At 41.7% G+C, this 19,672-nt stretch overlaps 1 protein-coding gene across 4 annotated transcripts in view; it reads right to left on the bottom strand.

The window, feature by feature from the left end:
• LOC106611730 (fibroblast growth factor 13) overlaps positions 1-19,672 on the bottom strand; it is a 168,796-nt gene that overhangs the window by 107,939 nt on the left and 41,185 nt on the right. The window lies entirely within an intron of this gene.

The following is a 19,672-nucleotide window of genomic DNA, read 5'->3' as shown; positions in this document are numbered from 1 at the left end:
ACATACACTGTCACATAAAGAAACAGCAGAGTTGTGACTTTTACAATGAAGACAGAAATGCTCATAAAAACGGTAGCTAGTAGAGTGTAGAAATATACCATGTGACCATTGCAAGAACAACTCTGGGCCCTAGAAATAGACTATAGCTAGGGCCTGAAGGAAACTCTCCCTGCTAAATACAGCCAACAAAATAAGAAATGCAACCGATATTCCTAAATGTCTGACAGGACGAAATTACCACCATTTGTCATGTCACCTCTAAAAATGGTTACGAAAAGGAAAGCCATCTATAGAAATAATTGAGCTAGTCGGTATTCTTCAAAGCAACCTCATTCAGTCAGGGAATGGACCCGTGTTAACAGGAGCTGAGTCAAAGCAGCGGGTTTAGTTCTCAACTGGAGCGCGTAAATGTAGTCAGTCTGTGATGAAGTCGTCAGCAGCCTCACAGCCCAGGGCTGCCCGGAAACAAACAATAGCAAATTAGGAACGGCTTTCATTTCAGCAACACACCAAAATGAGCCATTATAGTATTACTGGTGTTAAAGAAATGTTCATGGCTGCATTAAAAAAGATGGCTTTTCTGGAATGTTGTTCTTGTTGCTACACACAGAGATAAACCGTACTGTGCTGATCCAATCAAATCAGATGTTATTGGTCACATACACATGGTTAGCAGATGTTAATGCGAGTGTAGCGAAATGCTTGTGGATAAGAAGAGAAGAGGCAATAAATCAAATCAACGTTTATTTGTCACGTGCGCCGAATACAACAGGTGTAGACCTTACAGTGAAATGCTTACTTACAGGCTCTAACCAATAGTGCAAAAAAGGTATTAGGTGAACAATAGGTAGGTAAAGAAATAAAACAACAGTAAAAAGACAGGCTATATACAGTAGCGAGGCTATAAAAGTAGCGAGGCTACATACAGTCACCGGTTAATCGGGCTGATTGAGGTAGTATGTACATGAAAATATGGTTAAAGTGACTATGCATATATGTTGAACAGAGAGTAGCAGTAGCGTAAAAGAGGGGTTGGTGGGTGGCGGGACATAATGCACATAGCCCGGTTAGCCAATGTGCGGGAGCACTGGTTGGTCGGCCCAATTGAGGTAATATGTACATGAATGTATAGTTAAAGTGAGTATGCATATATGATAAACAGAGAGTAGCAGCAGCGTAAAAAGAGGGGTTGGGGGGGGGGGGGGGGGGGGCACACAATGCAAATAGTCTGGGTAGCCATTTCATTACTTGTTCAGGAGTCTTATGGCTTGTGGGTAAAAACTGTTGAGAAGCCTTTTTGTCCTAGACTTGGCACTCCGGTACCGCTTGCCATGCGGTAGTAGAGAGAACAGTCTTTGACAATTTTTAGGGCCTTCCTCTGACACCGCCTGGTGTAGAGGTCCTGGATGGCAGGCAGCTTAGCCTCAGTGATGTACTGGGCCGTACGCACTACCCTCTGTAGTGCCTTGCGGTCAGAGGCCAAGCAATTTGCCCCCCCCCCCCCCAAGTTTTATGAGAAAAAAAAAAAAAAAAACGAACTATAATTTTCATTATTGGACAAAATAATAGAGAGACGTGATGGTACACAAATGTGGTACACAAATGTAAGCAAGGTTTGAAATGATTATGTTTTAGTCAAATATTACATCTGTTTGGGTTTCCTGCGGTCAATTTGCTGTCTACAAATTATGTTCAATTATGTTCCAGCCCCCTGACCATTCTCTCAAAATCGGCCCGCGGCTGAATCTGGTTGATGATCCCTGCCCTATCACATTATACTGTAGGAAAGACCACCACAGTCAATTAGCCTGTCCTATCACATTATACCGTAGGAAAGACCACCACAGTCATATAGCCTGTCCTATCACATTATACCGTAGGAAAGACCACCACAGTCATATAGCCTGTCCTATTACATTATACCGTAGGAAAGACCAGTACAGTCAAACAGCCTGTCCTATCACATTATACCGTAGGAAAGACCACCACAGTCAATTAGCCTGTCCTATCACATTATACCGTAGGAAAGACCACCACAGTCATATAGCCTGTCCTATCACATTATACCGTAGGAAAGACCAGCACAGTCATATAGCCTGTCCTATCACATTATACCGTAGGAAAGACCACCACAGTCATATAGCCTGTCCTATCACATTATCCCGTAGGAAAGACCACCACAGTCATATAGCCTGTCCTATTACATTATACCGTAGGAAAGACCACCACAGTCATATAGCCTGTCCTATCACATTATACCGTAGGAAAGACCACCACAGTCATATAGCCTGTCCTATCACATTATACCGTAGGAAAGACCACCACAGTCATATAGCCTGTCCTATTACATTATACCGTAGGAAAGACCAGCACAGTCATATAGCCTGTCCTATCACATTATACCGTAGGAAAGACCACCACAGTCAATTAGCCTGTCCTATCACATTATACCGTAGGAAAGACCACCACAGTCATATAGCCTGTCCTATCACATTATACCGTAGGAAAGACCAGCACAGTCATATAGCCTGTCCTATCACAATTATACGTAGAAAAGACCACCACAGTCATATAGCCTGTCCTATCACATTATACCGTAGGAAAGACCACCACAGTCAATATAGCCTGTCCTATCACATTATACCGTAGGAAAGACCACCACAGTCATATAGCCTGTCCTATCACATTATACCGTAGGAAAGACCACCACAGTCATATAGCCTGTCCTATTACATTATACCGTAGGAAAGACCAGCACAGTCATATAGCCTGTCCTATCACATTATACCGTAGGAAAGACCACCACAGTCATATAGCCTGTCCTATCACATTATACCGTAGGAAAGACCACCACAGTCATATAGCCTGTCCTATCACATTATACCGTAGGAAAGACCACCACAGTCATATAGCCTGTCCTATCACATTATACCGTAGGAAAGACCACCACAGTCATATAGTCTGTCCTATCACATTATACCGTAGGAAAGACCACCACAGTCATATAGCCTGTCCTATCACATTATACCGTAGGAAAGACCACCACAGTCATATAGCCTGTCCTATCACATTATACTGTAGGAAAGACCACCACAGTCATATAGCCTGTCCTATCACATTATACCGTAGGAAAGACCACCACAGTCATATAGCCTGTCCTATCACATTATACCGTAGGAAAGACCACCACAGTCATATAGCCTGTCCTATCACATTATACCGTAGGAAAGACCAGCACAGTCATATAGCCTGTCCTATCACATTATACAGTTAGAAACTGTTTGTTGCTCATGTTAAGTTATTATGACGTCCTTTATCTCCAGCTTATCATTGAATTAGCAATGAAGGAAGTGGAGGACAAACGCCTGATAAATAAAGCATGGTTACATAGAAGAACGTTTAGGAAAAGTGCAGCCCAGGTTTAGGCTCTCCGTGGACTGCGTGTGTGTGCATGTGTGTGTGTGCTCGTGCCTGCATTTGTGAGGGTGTCAGTGTGTGCAGGAGCGGGACATTAGATGCCACTGCTACGGAACACGTCACTTTCATTTTATTTTTAATTTGTATTTCTATTTATTTCACCTTTATTTAACCAGGTAGGCCAGTTGAGAACAAGTTCTCATTTACAACTGCGACCTGGCCAAGATAGAGCAAAGCAATGCTACAAAAACAACAACACAGAGTTACACATGGGATAAACAAACGTACAGTCAATAACACAATAGAAAAATCTGTATACAGTGTGTGCAAATGAAGTAAGGAGGTAAGGCAATAAATAGGCCAATAGTGGTGAAGTAAATACAATTTAGCAATTTACACTGGAGTGAAATATGTGCAGATGAGGATGTGCAAGTAGAAATACTGGTGTGCAAAAAAGTAGAAAAACAAATATGGGGATGAGGTAGGTAGTTGGTTGGATGGGCTATTTACAGATGGGCTGTGACAGCTGCAGCGATCGGTAAGCTGCTCTGACAGCTGATGCTTAAAGTTAGTGGGGGAGATATAAGTCTCCAACTTCAGTAATTTTTGCAATTCTTTCCAGTCATTGGCAGCAGAGAACTGGAAGGAAAGGTGGCCAAAGGAGGAATTGGCTTTGGTGATGACCAGTGAAATATACCTGCTGGAGCGCGTGCTACGGGTGGGTGTTGCTATGGTGACCAGTGAGCTGAGATAAGGCAGGGCTTTACCTAGCAAAGACTTATAGATGACCTGGAGACAGTGGGTTTGGCGACGAATATGTAGCGAGCACCAGCCAACGAGAGCATACAGGTCGCAGTGGTGGGTAGTATATGGGGCTTTGGTGACAAAACGGATGGCACTGTGATAGACTGCATCCAATTTGCTGAGTAGAGTGTTTTGTAAATGACATCGCCAAAGTCAAGGATCGGTAGGATAGTCAGTTTTACGAGAGTATGTTTGGCAGCATGAGTGAAGGAGGCTTTGTTGTGAAATAGGACGCTGATTCTAGATTTAACTTTGGATTGGAGATGCTTAATGTGAGTCTGGAAGGAGAGTTTACAGTCTAGCCAGACACCTAGGTATTTGTAGTTGTCCACATATTTTAAGTCAGAACCGTCCAGAGTAGTGATGCTGGACGGGCGGGCAGGTGCGGGCAGCGATCAGTTGAAGAGCATGCATTTCGTTTTACTAGCATTTAAGAGCAGTTGGAGGCCACGGAAGGAGTGTTGTATGGCGTTGAAACTTGTTTCTAGGTTTGTTAACACAGTGTCCAAAGAGGGGCCAGATGTATACAGAATGGTGTCGTCTGTGTAGAGGTGGATCAAAGAATCACCTGCAGCAAGAGCGACATCACTGATATATACAGAGAAAAGAGTCGGCCCGAGAATTGGTACATGGAATCCATTACACAGCCTGAGAGCATAGCGCACAGACAGAGAGAGACAGAGAGAGACAGAGACAGAGAGAGACACAGAGAGAGAGACAGAGAGAGAGAGACAGAGAGAGACAGAGAGAGAGAGAGAGAGAGACAGAGAGAGACAGAGAGAGACAGAGAGCGAGAAGAGAGAGAGAGAGAGAGAGAGACAGAGAGAGAGAGAGAGAGAGAGAGAGAGAGAGACAGAGAGAGAGAGACAGAGAGAGAGAGAGAGAGGAGAGAGAGAGAGAGAGAGAGAGAGAGAGAGAGAGAGAGAGAGAGAGAGAACCGGGTAGGATTTCGCTCTACACCTAAACATGAATAATTCAGCCAGGCCATGCAGACGTGTAGCTGTGTATCTTTTACGAATACCCTACACAGCACGGCGAGCTAAGCTAAGCTCTCCTGCCACTCACTGACAGAGAACGGGGAAGGGAGAGAGAGAGGGAGGGAATCTCAACAGAGTTCCCCGCTAACACACATGTTAAACTGACATCTGAGAGCAACCAGGGAAGGGAATATCTTTCATTCCTACTTCTCTGAGATTGGCTTTGAGAATGTAATAATAGTCTGGATATACAGTCTCGATCTGGTTGCATCTTAAATGGCACCATATACCTTACATAGTGCACTACTTTTCATCAGAGCCCTATGGGCCCTGATCAAAACTAGTGCACTGTATAGGGAATAGGGTGTCATTTCTGACGCTGCATCTCTCTCTTATCCCTGTGGGACACTACAAGTTTTATAGGGGATTTCTGTGGGTCATGAGTCAAAATAGGGCAGAGGTCACCATCTGTTAGATAAATGGCCCCCCCAGGACCCCAGTGACCGGTCCAAAACATTGAGGCTAAAATTAGCACGCCTCATCTCATCTCTCCAGGGTCCTGCCCTGTGATTTAAGAGAGGTGCTTCTAAAGGACAACCCACACATCAGAGCACAACAGAAGGGCCAGCGGGGGGTTGGAGTGGTGGGGTAGTGTGTGTGTGTGTGTGTTTAAAAACCTTAATTTATCTAGGTTAGTTTCATTGAGATAAAAAGAGAGAACTGTCCCAAGACAGCAGCAGTGTGTGTGTCCTTGCCACCAACGTGTGTCCTTGCCACACACACACACACACACACACACACTTCATGTTATTGTCCCACCCACACCGAACCTGTTACGGAACACCACAACAAGAAAAAGACCCACTGACATCAACACAGCAGGAAGCCAATCCCTTTCCTCCCTTTAACGTCCTGACGCAATATCACAACAGCAGTGTTAAACCACCATTCTTGATGACCGCCATGTTACCCGAGCTCTAGGAAAACAATAGCATTTCTACAGCCCCCTTTACAACATAGCCTCGAAATAGAAACTTGTTACCGTGGCAACTGTCAGTCAGTGTAATTTAATTGGCAGAAGCAGAAGGACATTTGCTTCCCCCTGATTCCTGTAACTGACCAGCTGAGGAGCCAATCCAGTGATGTCAGACTGAATCTACATTAGAGGTTTGATGTACCGCTGACAGATACAGGTCCCATGTTTACAGCAAGTTCAGCAACAAATTGCATTGTCTTTCACCTGAAAACAGAAAATAGCTGCCGAAAGATTCACAGCAAATATTTTTGTTCTCATTGTGGAGTCAGACATATTACAAATAGGGCCAGCTGGTGGAGAGATATGAAGCGAAAGAGAGAGAGAGGGAAGAAGAGAGAAGGGGAGAGAAGGAGCGAGAAGGGGAGAGAAGGAGCGAGAAGGGGAGAGAAGGAGCGAGAAGGGGAGAGAAGGAGAGGGAAGGAGAGAGAGAGCGAAGGAGAGGAAATGAGAAAGAAAGGGTGAGAAGTCAGGGGCTAATATGTGTGCCAGACAGCCCTCACTGGCAGTGGTGGACAGTTCTGGCAGAAGAAGGTTCTCGAGGGTTTGCGACCTCCGTGTGAATGTGGTAATTGAACACCACGTGTACCTGCTGCCCAGCCTCTCAGGAGTGCTGTAGGTAACACTCACGCCTAAACCTGGGGCACGATGAACTACAGACTTTTATTATGCTTGTTTCCCGTTAAGGCCAGGCACCGCACCCTAATAAGGATTTATTTTCTCTCTCTTAATCATATCACAATCAGCTCTTACCAGTTGATTGTAGATACAAACATAATAAATTATACAAAAACGTGTTCTCAAATATTCTATTAAAACATTCAAATGAGGCAATATCGCAGTAAATATGTGCATATTTGCATATCCGGCAAATCCATTTTTCAGGACACCGGATTAAATAAAATATTTTTGGTTTAATTTTGTTAATAAACTTCAGGACTGGACTTACTCAGAGCAGATTGTGGATAAATACTTTGTTCATCTTTCTATCTGTAAAATACTAAAGACATGTACTGTACGTAAAAAATGCATTTGTGACACATTTTCTAAAGTTAATGTTATCTAGAATTTTACTGGATATCAACATTTCCCTGTTTAACATGATTTTTGAATGACTATATAATCTCTGTACCCCACACATACAATTTTCTGTAAGGTCCCTCAGTCGAGCAGTGAATTTCAAACACAGATTTAATCACAAAGATCAGGGAGGTTTTCCAATGACTCGCAAAGAATGGTAGATGGGTAAAAATAAAAAAGAAGACATTGAATATCCCTTTTTTGCATGGTGAAATTATCAATTACACTTTGGATGGTGTATCAATACACCCAGTCACTACAAAGACACAGGCGTCCTTCCTAACTCAGTTGCCGGAGAGGAAGGAAACTGCTCAGTCAGCTGTTAGTCCCCCCCCCTCGTTGTGTGTGTGTGTGTGTGTGTGTGTGTGTGTGTGTGTGTGTGTGTGTATATATATATATACACAGACATATACACACACAACGGTTATTTTATTTTCATGACAGTCTGTTATACAGTGATAGTGCCAGCCTTAGTGTTACTATGACAGGATCACTGCCTTGGTTCTCTCTAAGGAGTGTCTTGATGCTACAATTATACGGCCCTGCCAATAACCAGTCCTTTCCATAGCGTCATGTTCCCAGCACCAGTGTTTTCACCGCAGCTGTGGGACTAAGTGTACGTTTAAACAAGGCTGGCACGAGGAGCAGCAAGCGCCAGAACAACCGTGACCAAGCAGCTGCAAGTTGTTGCAGATAATCACCATGACAACAGCCACTGGGCTAAGGGGTGAGGGGCGAGGATCACTGGTACTGTCGTCGGTGCATGGATGGTGATGAAATGTGATAATGTCAGAGTATTGAGGAACCCAACGGTAGTTCCCCATGGAGTCTTTGGCTGTCTACTACAGTTGATACCTATTTAATGGGGAACAATCTTATCAATTAAGAATTAATTGCTACATCACAGTTATCTGCTCGAGTGCCTCTTTGTTGATTAGGTATAGTGGACTGGGCCTGCGTTTAAAATGTCAATGATTACTGACAGGGTGCACGTTAAAACCGAAGCCCATCCTGGTCTCTTCAAATGGCTGGTTGTCCGGGAGACCAGGAGGGCTCATCATTAAAAACATGCATTAGCAGATAACTACCGTGGCTATAGCCATGTCTACATGGAGCACTGTCTAGTACAGTACACCATGTCAGTAAGATACAAATCTTCCTACCGTTTACCGCAGCCCTGCTTTAGAAGCAAAATACACTATATATACAAAAGTATGTGGACACCCCTTCAAATTAGTGGACTCTGCCATTTCAGCCACAGCAGTTGCTGACAAGTGCATAAAATCGAGCACACAGCCATGGAATCTCCATAGACAAACACCAGCAGTAGAATGGCCTTGCTGAAGAGCTCAGTGACTTTCAACATCGCACCGTCATAGGATGCCACCTTTCCAACAAATCATTTCGTCAAATGTCTGCCTGTTTGAACTGTTTGTCGGGAGCTTCATAAAATGGGTTTCCATGGCCGAGCAGCCGCACACAAGCTTAAGATCACCATGCGCAGTGACAAGCGTCGGCTGGAGTGGCGTAAAGCCGCCATAGGACTCTGGAACATTAGAAACGCTTTCTCTGGAATGATGAATCACGCTTCACCATCTGGCACCCCAACGGACGAATCTGGGTTTGGCAGATGCCAGGAGAACGCTACCTGCCCCAATGCATAGTGCCAACTGTAAAGTTTGGTGGAGGAGGACTAATGGTCTGGGCTGTTTTTCATGGTTCGGGCTAGCCCCTTTAGTTCCAGTGAAGGGAAATCTTAACACTACAGCATACAATGACATTCTAGACGATTCTGTACAACTTTTTGGCAACAGTTTGAGGAAGGCTCTTTCCTATTTCAGAATGACAATGCCCCCGTGGACAAAGCGAGGTCCATACAGAAATGGTTTGTCGAGATCGGTGTGGAAGAACTTGACCTCAAACTGACCTCAACCCCATCAAACACTTCTGGGATGAATTGGAATGCCGACTGCAAGCCAGGCCTAATGGCCCAACATCAATGCTCGACCTCACTAATGCTCTCGTGGCTGAATGGAAGCAAGTCCCCACAGCAATGTTCCAACATTTAGTGGAAAGCCTTCCCAGAAGAGTGGAGGCTGTTTTAGTAGCAAAAGGGCGACACACTCCTTATTAATGCCCATGATTTTGTAATGAGATGTTCGATGAGCAGGTGTCCACATACTTTCGGTCACGTAGTATATATGTAAGATGCTCCGGGTCTCATGACGAAACCACTTTGTTAGCGTAATGCTCTCTGAATATCCTCTAAAGTCTTAGATTTGCTTATGTCATGTTGAATATTTGATGTTCATGAATATGCACCATGTAGCTATTTGTAGTAGTGTGTCCAGACAAAGATGGGCACTAACTCAGTCACTGTAGAAACTGCATTGCCGTGTCCGTTTGTCGCAAAGAACAACGGAAGACAGAATCTCATGAGGCCTTTAGTTCACCAGTTGTCTTGAGAGCTGCTGTTACTTGAGATGGTACTTTGTACAGTACTATGTTCTCTCTTTCTTCCATCCCCCCCACAGAGAAAGGCTTAGGCCCCGATTCCGACCCGAGTTCAGCATGTGTAAATGGAACGTTATTCCCTTTTCATGCACTTTTCGCTCTATGTGTATTCTGACATTGAACTTAACTTATGCTGTTTCTACAGCATGCTATTCACCTTCTATTAATTTTGGGGGGAAATTTAATAAATTAAGGTGTGGCGGAAGAGTGTCTACAAATACACTGCATTCTGTCCTTGACTTTATTCCCTAATAATTACACCAACTTTATGCGCGAGGAACCATGAATAAGGTTCATTGAACCTACCGCTTCCAAGTGGAAAAAGCATCTACTTTATTTATTTTGTATTGAAATAACTGCATTCACCATTCACTGTAATTTAAGAGCTAGATAAATGAGTAATCTGTTTGGATAAGGGAATTGTAAATATAAATTACACTTGTTTTATATCTATTTTACCTTATGATCGCTAGAAACATTTTTGAAACTGGTCATATAGCAGCAAACTGAAGCATAGTAAAGTCCCTAAGTAAAGTTTATAAAATGCTGTGCCATTATGCAGAATTTAAATTGTACGGCCTCTTAACTTGCAGGATGGGAACTCTCGAAGGTCTTAATTATAGGTTTCCCCGACCTTCTGTTCCTCATTCTATCATATTAAATATTAGTCACTATCAGTATGGACATTCAGTAGGTCTAATAACAACACATATTTAACTGTCCATTTACTGTTAATTCCCTTCAGTTCCCTATAGTCTACATTATCATTCCATGTAATTACATTGTTTTGTTTACCTTTATTTGCTTCCTCTGTAAATGCCATCACGGACATGTGGTTGTTGCTGAGGATCATTAGTAACAGTAGGCTAATTAAATTGTTATGGAGCGGAGCGCAGACCAAGCCGTAACAGTTTGAACCCAACGCATGGTGCAATACTTGGCTGTGTTATATATTTATTTTTATTATTTATTTCACCTTTATTTAACCAGGTAGGCCAGTTGAGAACACGTTCTCATTTACAACTGCGAGCTGGCCAAGATAAAGCAAAGCAGTGCGACACAAACAACACAGAGTTACACATGGGATAAACAAAAGTACAGTCAATAACATAATACAAAAATCTATATAAAGTGTGTGCAAACGTAGTTATCACACAGTTCCATGGTTAGTGCAGGCAACAGAGGTTATAGCCTACTACTGTACACTATTCTACCTATTAATATATATAGGCACATTTTATGGTTAGGAAAGTATATATGAATCATAAAAAACAGGTTTGGAAAGATTGTATATATATATATATATACATACACACACACACATATACACACACTTTCCAAACCTGTTTTTTATGATTCATATATACTTTCCTAACCATAAAATGTGCCTAAATAATCTACAAAATCAGGGTATTTTTAAATATACTAGTTGGTGTTGAAACGGAGACATATATGCATATATTTAGATGGCTTTGTTTCATTAATCACTATTTTCTGAATCCGATCTCATAATGTAATGTTGTCTGTCAACAATAAATATACACCATATTTAAAGGGATGACTTAAGATATATGTACTCAAAACCCTATTCACTGAAAACTCCACAAGGCCAGCAAGTGGGAAGGTTTTCAATGGTTGAATTACATTTATTCAGCGTGTCCAAGGGAACCATGCCTGCAAAGACTGTTACACACCTTCATTAGGTAAGTATGAATACCAACTACCGAGAAGTGCGTAGGAAAGGCATAAATTCCTAAGTCTGAATCGGGCCCCTTGTGTCTCAGCTTCACTACAGAGTCCTATATAGGTTCAGACGGTATCTAGGAAACAAGGCAGCTTTAGAACTTGAGAGCAGACTGATCTCCAAGCACTCAACCACCACAGAAACATCATATCACCATTCTGTCTGGGCGGCCATTTTATGCGGCTAATGAGCTAGCCAGTTTCATCACTCAGTTCTGCTACAACATCCCCTTTGCCATTTGTAATTTAAACACAATCCGGGAGCACTTTGGACACAAATGCCACGTTGCTGCCCCGCCACTTTGATGAAAATGTCACAGAGGGAGAGATACAGCATCTCGACAGAGCATCGTCCATTTTCTCCTCTTTAAGATCAAGGCACATTCTAAGAATAACCCCAAATATCATCACCGGTTATTCGGTTAATATACTTAACAAAAACTTGGTACTATGCAGACAGACTTAGAGCTTAACTGAGAGATTTTTACACCAGAAGATATTTTATGACTCACAGTTAATTGCTTGGTAATTGGCCTGTGGGGAGACAGAGATCATAAAACAATGGGATGATATGAGGAGTTCTGTAGCAGACCCTCCTAACCACACAGTCCAGTTGTCCAGTCTGCTCAATATGCAATGGTCGGACTGGTAAAGACACCTGAAAATCAACTCACAAGCTCTTCCTAGTACAGAAAGGGTGTGTGTGTGTGGGGGGGGGGGTCCTTGAAAAGAGCAAAACTGTCAGGCCTTAATAAATCTTCTTCTCTGTATAGGCTAGGCCCTTTTTTCTCAATTTCCGCCTGAATGACGTGCCCAAAGTAAACTGCCTGTTGTTCAGGCCCTGAAGCCATGATATGCATATAACTGGTACCATTGGAAATAAAACACTTTGAAGTTTGTAGAAATGTTAAAATAATGTAGGAGAATATAACACAATAGATATGGTAGGAGAAAATCCAAAGAAAAACCAACCAGAATGTATTTTTTTAGAATGGCAAGTATAAGGTCATATTGAAAATATGCTTCCTGTATGCAATTCTTATGGCTTCCACAGGGTGTCAGCAGTCTATGTTCAAGGTTTCAGGCTTGTAACTTCAAAAACGAATAGGAAATATCAGTTTTAGTACAGGGACACAGTCTTGGAAATTCGTGTTTGCATGCGCCATGAAGACAGGACGCACCTCGGTTTCCTATTGAACATACTTCTTTCTGTAAAAAATATTATAGTTTGATTACACTTTAGGGTATCTGAGGAGTAAAAAGAAACGTATTTTGACTTGTTGAAACAAAGTTTAGGGGTAGATTTTCGGATTCCTGTCTCTGCATGTTGAACAAGTGGGTTACTCAAATCGATGGCGCCAACTAAACTGACTTTTTGGGATATAAAGAAGGGTTTTATCAAACAAAACGACTACATGACTGGGACCCTTTGGATGACAAATCAGAGAAAGATTTTCAGAAAGTAAGTGAATATTTAATCACTATTTGTGAATTTATGAAACCTGTGGCGGTGGAAAAATATTTTCATGTGGGGTGCCGTCCTCAAACAATCGCCTGTCCTGTTTTCGCTGTAATAGCTACTGTAAATTGGACAGTGCAGTTAGATTAACAAGAATTTAAGATTTCAACCGATATAAGACACTTATAAGTACCTAAATGTTTAATAGCTATAACTTTTATGATTATTTAATTGAATTGCGCGCCCTCCAGTTTCATCGGAAGTTGTCCCACAAGTGGGACGCTAAGCCCTAAAAGGTGTTAAGTCAAAGTAGTAAAGCTACTAGCAGCCCCCAGCTAGCCTGTAAGCATGGGGACATGGGGTTGATATAGATTAGCCATTACATTTTACACACCACGTTCACACATATGCAAACATTGGTCGGTTCTATGGGCATGGTAGACGTTAGTTAGGAGCAGGATAGTGTCCTTGTCCTTCAATTTAGTCATTTTAGTTAGGGGTGGACCCTAGCCTAGTGGTTAGAGCATTGGGCCAGTAACCGAAAGGTTGCTGGATCAAATCCCAGAGCTGACAAGGTAAAAATGTGTTGTTCTGCCCCTGAAAAAGGCAGTTAACCCACTGTTCCCTGGTAGGCCATCATTGTACATAAGAATTTGTTCTGGTTAAATAAAAAGCGACAAAGAGACATGCATCATTAGGCTCCCTGCCATAAACCCTAGTGCCATACTTCTTAGTGTATAGAACCTCTTGAGCTGAACATCCAAGTATCTTCTACAGTACCAGGGTAGCACTTGATTACCAACCTACAGTACATCAAAAAAACTGTCAAGTAAACGTAAAAATTATCTGAGATTTTCTGTAATATCTGTCCAGTTGCCATGCTACATTAGAGGTTGACACGGGAACAGGACTCCCACGGGATTCTAATGGGTGTGAAGTTTAGGACAGGATGGGACAGGATCTACAGTTCACAGGAACATCTAGTACAGGAATAGTTATAAACAGAGGTTTTGGGACAGAAATATGTAATGTGTAGAGCATTTCATTAAAACAACAACTGTATAGGCTAGGCCTAATATAGTAAAAAAAAAAAAAAAAAAAAGGAACCATCACTAACATTAACATTAGAAGCAAGTACCCATCACTAACATTAACATTAGAAGCAAGTACCCATCACTAACATTAACATTAGAACCAAGGACCCATCATTAACATTAGAACCAAGGACCCATCACTAACATTAACACTAGAACCAAGGACCCATCATTAACATTAGAACCAAGGACCCATCACTAACATTAACACTAGAACCAAGGATCCATCACTAACATTAACATTAGAACCAAGGACCCATCATTAACATTAACATTAGAACCAAGGACCCATCATTAACATTAACATTAGAACCAAGGACCCATCATTAACATTAACACTAGAACCAAGGACCCATCATTAACATTAGAACCAAGGACCCATCACTAACATTAACACTAGAACCAAGGATCCATCACTAACATTAACACTAGAACCAAGGACCCATCATTAACATTAGAACCAAGGACCCATCACTAACATTAACACTAGAACCAAGGATCCATCACTAACATTAACATTAGAACCAAGGACCCATCATTAACATTAACATTAGAACCAAGGACCCATCATTAACATTAACATTAGAACCAAGGACCCATCATTAACATTAACACTAGAACCAAGGACCCATCATTAACATTAGAACCAAGGACCCATCACTAACATTAACACTAGAACCAAGGATCCATCACTAACATTAACATTAGAACCAAGGACCCATCATTAACATTAACATTAGAACCAAGGACCCATCATTAACATTAACACTAGAACCAAGGACCCATCATTAACATTAGAACCAAGGACCCATCACTAACATTAACACTAGAACCAAGGACCCATCATTAACATTAACATTAGAACCAAGGACCCATCATTAACATTAACACTAGAACCAAGGACCCATCATTAACACTAGAGCCAAGGACCCATCACTAACATTAACATTAGAGCCAAGGACCCATCACTAACATTAACATTAGAACCAAGGACCCATCATTAACATTAGAACCAAGGACCCATCATTAACATTAGAACCAAGGACCCATCATTAACATTAACATTAGAACCAAGGACCCATCACTAACATTAACATTAGAACCAAGGACCCATCATTAACATTAGAACCAAGGACCCATCATTAACATTAGAACCAAGGAACCATCACTTACATTAACATTAGAACCAAGGACCCATCACTAATATTAACATTAGAACCAAGGACCCATCACTAACATTTACATTAGAACCAAGGATGCATCACTAACATTAACATTAGAACCAAGGACAAATCACTAACATTAACATTAGAACCAAGGACCCATCATTAACCTTAGAAGCAAGGACACATCATTAACATTAACATTCGAACCAAGGATCCATCATTAACATTAACATTAGAAGCAAGGACCCATCATTAACATTAACATTAGAACCAAGGATCCATCACTAACATAAACATTAGAACCAAGGACCCATCATTAACACTAGAACCAAGGACCAATCATTACTATTAACATTAGAACCAAGGACCCATCACTAACATTAACATTAGAACCAAGGACCCATCACTAACATTAACATTAGAACCAAGGACCCATCACTAACATTAGAACCAAGGACCCATCATTAACATTAACATTAGAACCAAGGACCCATCATTAACATTAACATTAGAACCAAGGATCCATCACTAACATCAACATTAGAACCAAGGATCCATCACTAACATTAACATTAGAACCAAGGAGACATCATTAACATTAGAACCAAGGACCCATCATTAACATTAGAAACAAGGACCCATCATTAACATTAGAACCAAGGACCCATCATTAACATTAGAAACAAGGACCCATCATTAACATTAGAAACAAGGACCCATCATTAACATTAACATTACAACCAAGGACCCATCACTAACATCAACATTAGAACCAAGGACCCATCACTAACATCAACATTAGAACCAAGGACCCATCACTAACATCAACATTAGAACCAAGGACCCATCACTAACATTAGAACCAAGGACCCATCACTAACATTAACATTAGAACCAAGGACCCATCACTAACATTAGAACCAAGGACCCATCACTAACATTAACATTAGAACCAAGGACCCATCACTAACATTAACATTAGAACCAAGGACCCATCACTAACATCAGAACCAAGGACCCATCACTAACATTAACATTAGAACCAAGGACCCATCATTAACATTAGAACCAAGGACCCATCACTGACATTAACATTAGAACCAAGGACCCATCACTAACATTAACATTAGAACCAAGGACCCATCACTAACATTAACATTAGAACCAAGGACCCATCATTAACATCAACATTAGAACCAAGGACCCATCACTAACATTAACATTAGAACCAAGGACCCATCATTAACATTAACATTAGAACCAAGGACCCATCATTAACATTAACCTTATAACCAAGGACCCATCACTAACATCAACATTAGAACCAAGGACCCATCACTGACATTAACATTAGAACCAAGGACCCCTCATTAACATTAGAACCAAGGACCCATCATTAACATTAGAACCAAGGACACAACATTAACATTAGAACCAAGGACCCATCACTAACATTAACATTAGAACCACGGACCCATCATTAACATTAGAACCAATGACCCATCACTAACATTAACATTAGAACCAAGGACCCATCATTAACATTAGAACCAATGACCCATCACTAACATTAACATTAGAACCAAGGAACCATCATTAACATTAGAATCAATGACCCATCATTAACATTAGAACCAAGGAACCATCATTAACATTAGAACCAAGGACCCATCATTAACATTAGAACCAAGGACCCATCATTAACATTAGAACCAAGGACCCATCATTAACATTAGAACCAAGGACCCATCATTAACATTAGAACCAAGGACCCATCATTAACATTAGAACCAAGGACCCATCATTAACATTAGAACCAAGGACCCATCATTAACATTAGAACCAAGGACCCATCATTAACATTAGAACCAAGGACCCATCACTAACATTAACATTAGAACCAAGGAATGTTTTAGAGATGCTTTATGGAGTGATCTTTGACAATGAAGGAATCACGTACACAGTTTGTAAAACAGTTTAATCAAATAAGGTCAAAAATCAAATCAAATGTATTTGTCACATACACATGGTTAGCAGATGTTAATGCAAGTGTAGCGAAATGCTTGTGCTTCTAGTTCCGACCATGCAGTAATATCTAACAAGTAATATAACCTAACAATTTCACAACTACAACCTTATACACACAAGTGTAAAGGAATGAATACGAATATGTACATATAAATATATAAATGAGTGATGCCCGAACGGCATAGGCAAGATGTAGGAGATGGTATAGACTACAGTATATACATATGAGATGAGTAATGTAGGGTATGAAAACATATAAAGTGGCATTGTTTAGTGGCTAGTGATACATTACATCAAGATGGCAAGATGCAGTAGATGGTATAGAGTACAGTATATACATATGAGATGAGCAATGTAGGGTATGAGAACATTATATAAAGTGGCATTGTTTAAAGTGGCTAGTGATACATTTAATTACATCGGATGGCAAGATACAGTAGACCAGAGAGCGGGACAACAACTTTACCGTCAAACACAATTGTTTGACACGTGCCATCTGAGGTGAAAAGTGGAATAAAAATAGATCAACTGATGCAGTAGCCCACTGCCGCTCAGTTTATAAAAAACATTTTATGTTCATGTTGTAAATGTTAACGTGTTGTAAAAGTGAATAAGTGCTCAGTGCCTAGCTGTAGGCTACAGTTTTATGCAGATGCTGTGCTGAGACAGACCATCCTGGTGGGCTCTCTGTCCTCATCCTCCAGCTTAATCCATCTACATTCATGTAACTTAGAATACGCTCTTATCCAGAGTTACGTACTTAGGCCTGGAGTCAGAGCATTTAACTAAGATAGGTAGGACAACCACATATCACAGTCGCATATAATCATTGTCAATACTTTCGAAACAAACACAATAGCCAACATATTTCTGCACCCAAAAATGAGCACGGGGCGCGAGTGATTATTATCGGGAAGGGACAGGAAAGTTCTGGGGTTTTAGAATTGTTACGAGGATCAGGACAGTGCAGGAAAATAATTGACAGGACAAGACAGGAATGAATTTTCACTCCCGTGTCAACCTCTAATCTACAGAAATATCATATACATCAAGAAAGGGGCTAAGAGAGAAAAAGGTTATATTCTATTGTGTAATTATATAAGACAGCATGGCCTTCCGTGCCGGGTAGTGAAATTGTAAAGGTTAAGAAAATAGACAACTCGATGATGACAAGCAGTGGTTTTCCATGACCTTTGTTGCCTGCTAGCCTGTGGCGACATCATCCACAGGGGATTGTGGGTAAAGCAGCAAGAGAGCAGGGATGGAAGGATGAAGAGCAGAGGAGCTGTCATTCAGGTAATACATTCATTTTGAAGAGACAGGAAAGAGGGACAAGAGGGAACGAGGGAGAGAGAGCACTTCTGTCTAAAGGGAAATCTGTAATTGGGTAACATCATTGGCTAATCTTTCTTGGAAGGTTTCTCAATCTATGTAAACAAACACTGCAGTCAGCCTAGTCTGTCAACGAGGTATACAACACAGAATAAACGGCCATAAAGCACAGTCTAAGAGCATATGCCACAGCAGCCCCAGTGAACTCATCCTGCCCCATCATTCCTGAACATGTCACCCACCAACACCTCGGGGGCTACCCCCCACCCACTTCAAGGCTGGGGCCATGATGAAAGTTTAGTGAACGATCTGTGACTGCACTGACTTAAATAAACCTTTGAACTAACAACTAAGTGAACACCCAAACTCTGACCTTGATGCTGATGACCAAAATGGCCGCCAGCTATGAGTAGTAGAGACAGTAGCCTTCGAATGAGACAGGAGGGGGTCTCCGAAAATACAGCCCTGAACCCAAGACCTGTTCAGTTTAACAAGAAGCTACAGCCCAAGAGAGACCATGAGACCTTGAATAGAGTGGCAGTGTGATTCTAGCTGTAGTATTTGTGTGTGTGTCCCCCAAATGAAACCATATTCCCTACATAGCGCACTACTTTTGACCAGACTATGGGCTCTGGTAGTAGTGCACTACAGAGCGAATAGGGTGCCATTTGGGATACATCCTATGTGACTGTAGCAGGGGCCCAGAATGGTAAAATGTTTTGGCGAAGTCATGCCGATTAGGAGCGTGACTCAGAGTGCAATCACAGCATATGACGCTTCGCCATAACACCTGTCAGGCCGGATCAGTCCTCAGCCTTAGTCAGCCTGAGAAGAAATTCTGCAGGAATAACCTCGTCTCAGCTCCCAAACACCACCACCATTACTACTGTTAACATGGGAAACCATCAGAGACAGAAATGGAGGGAGATAGGGAGAGAGAGAGGGAGAGGGAGGGGGAGGGAGAGAGAGAGGGAGAGGGAGGGGGAGGGAGAGAGAGAGTGAGAGGGAGGGGGAGGGAGAGAGAG

Source organism: Salmo salar, chromosome 09 (genome assembly GCF_965601325.2).
Source record: "Salmo salar chromosome 09, fSalSal1, whole genome shotgun sequence".
Lineage (NCBI taxonomy): Eukaryota > Metazoa > Chordata > Actinopteri > Salmoniformes > Salmonidae > Salmo > Salmo salar.
The sequence above is the reverse complement of the archived record's forward strand: the minus strand, read 5'-3'. Positions and strand labels throughout refer to the sequence as shown.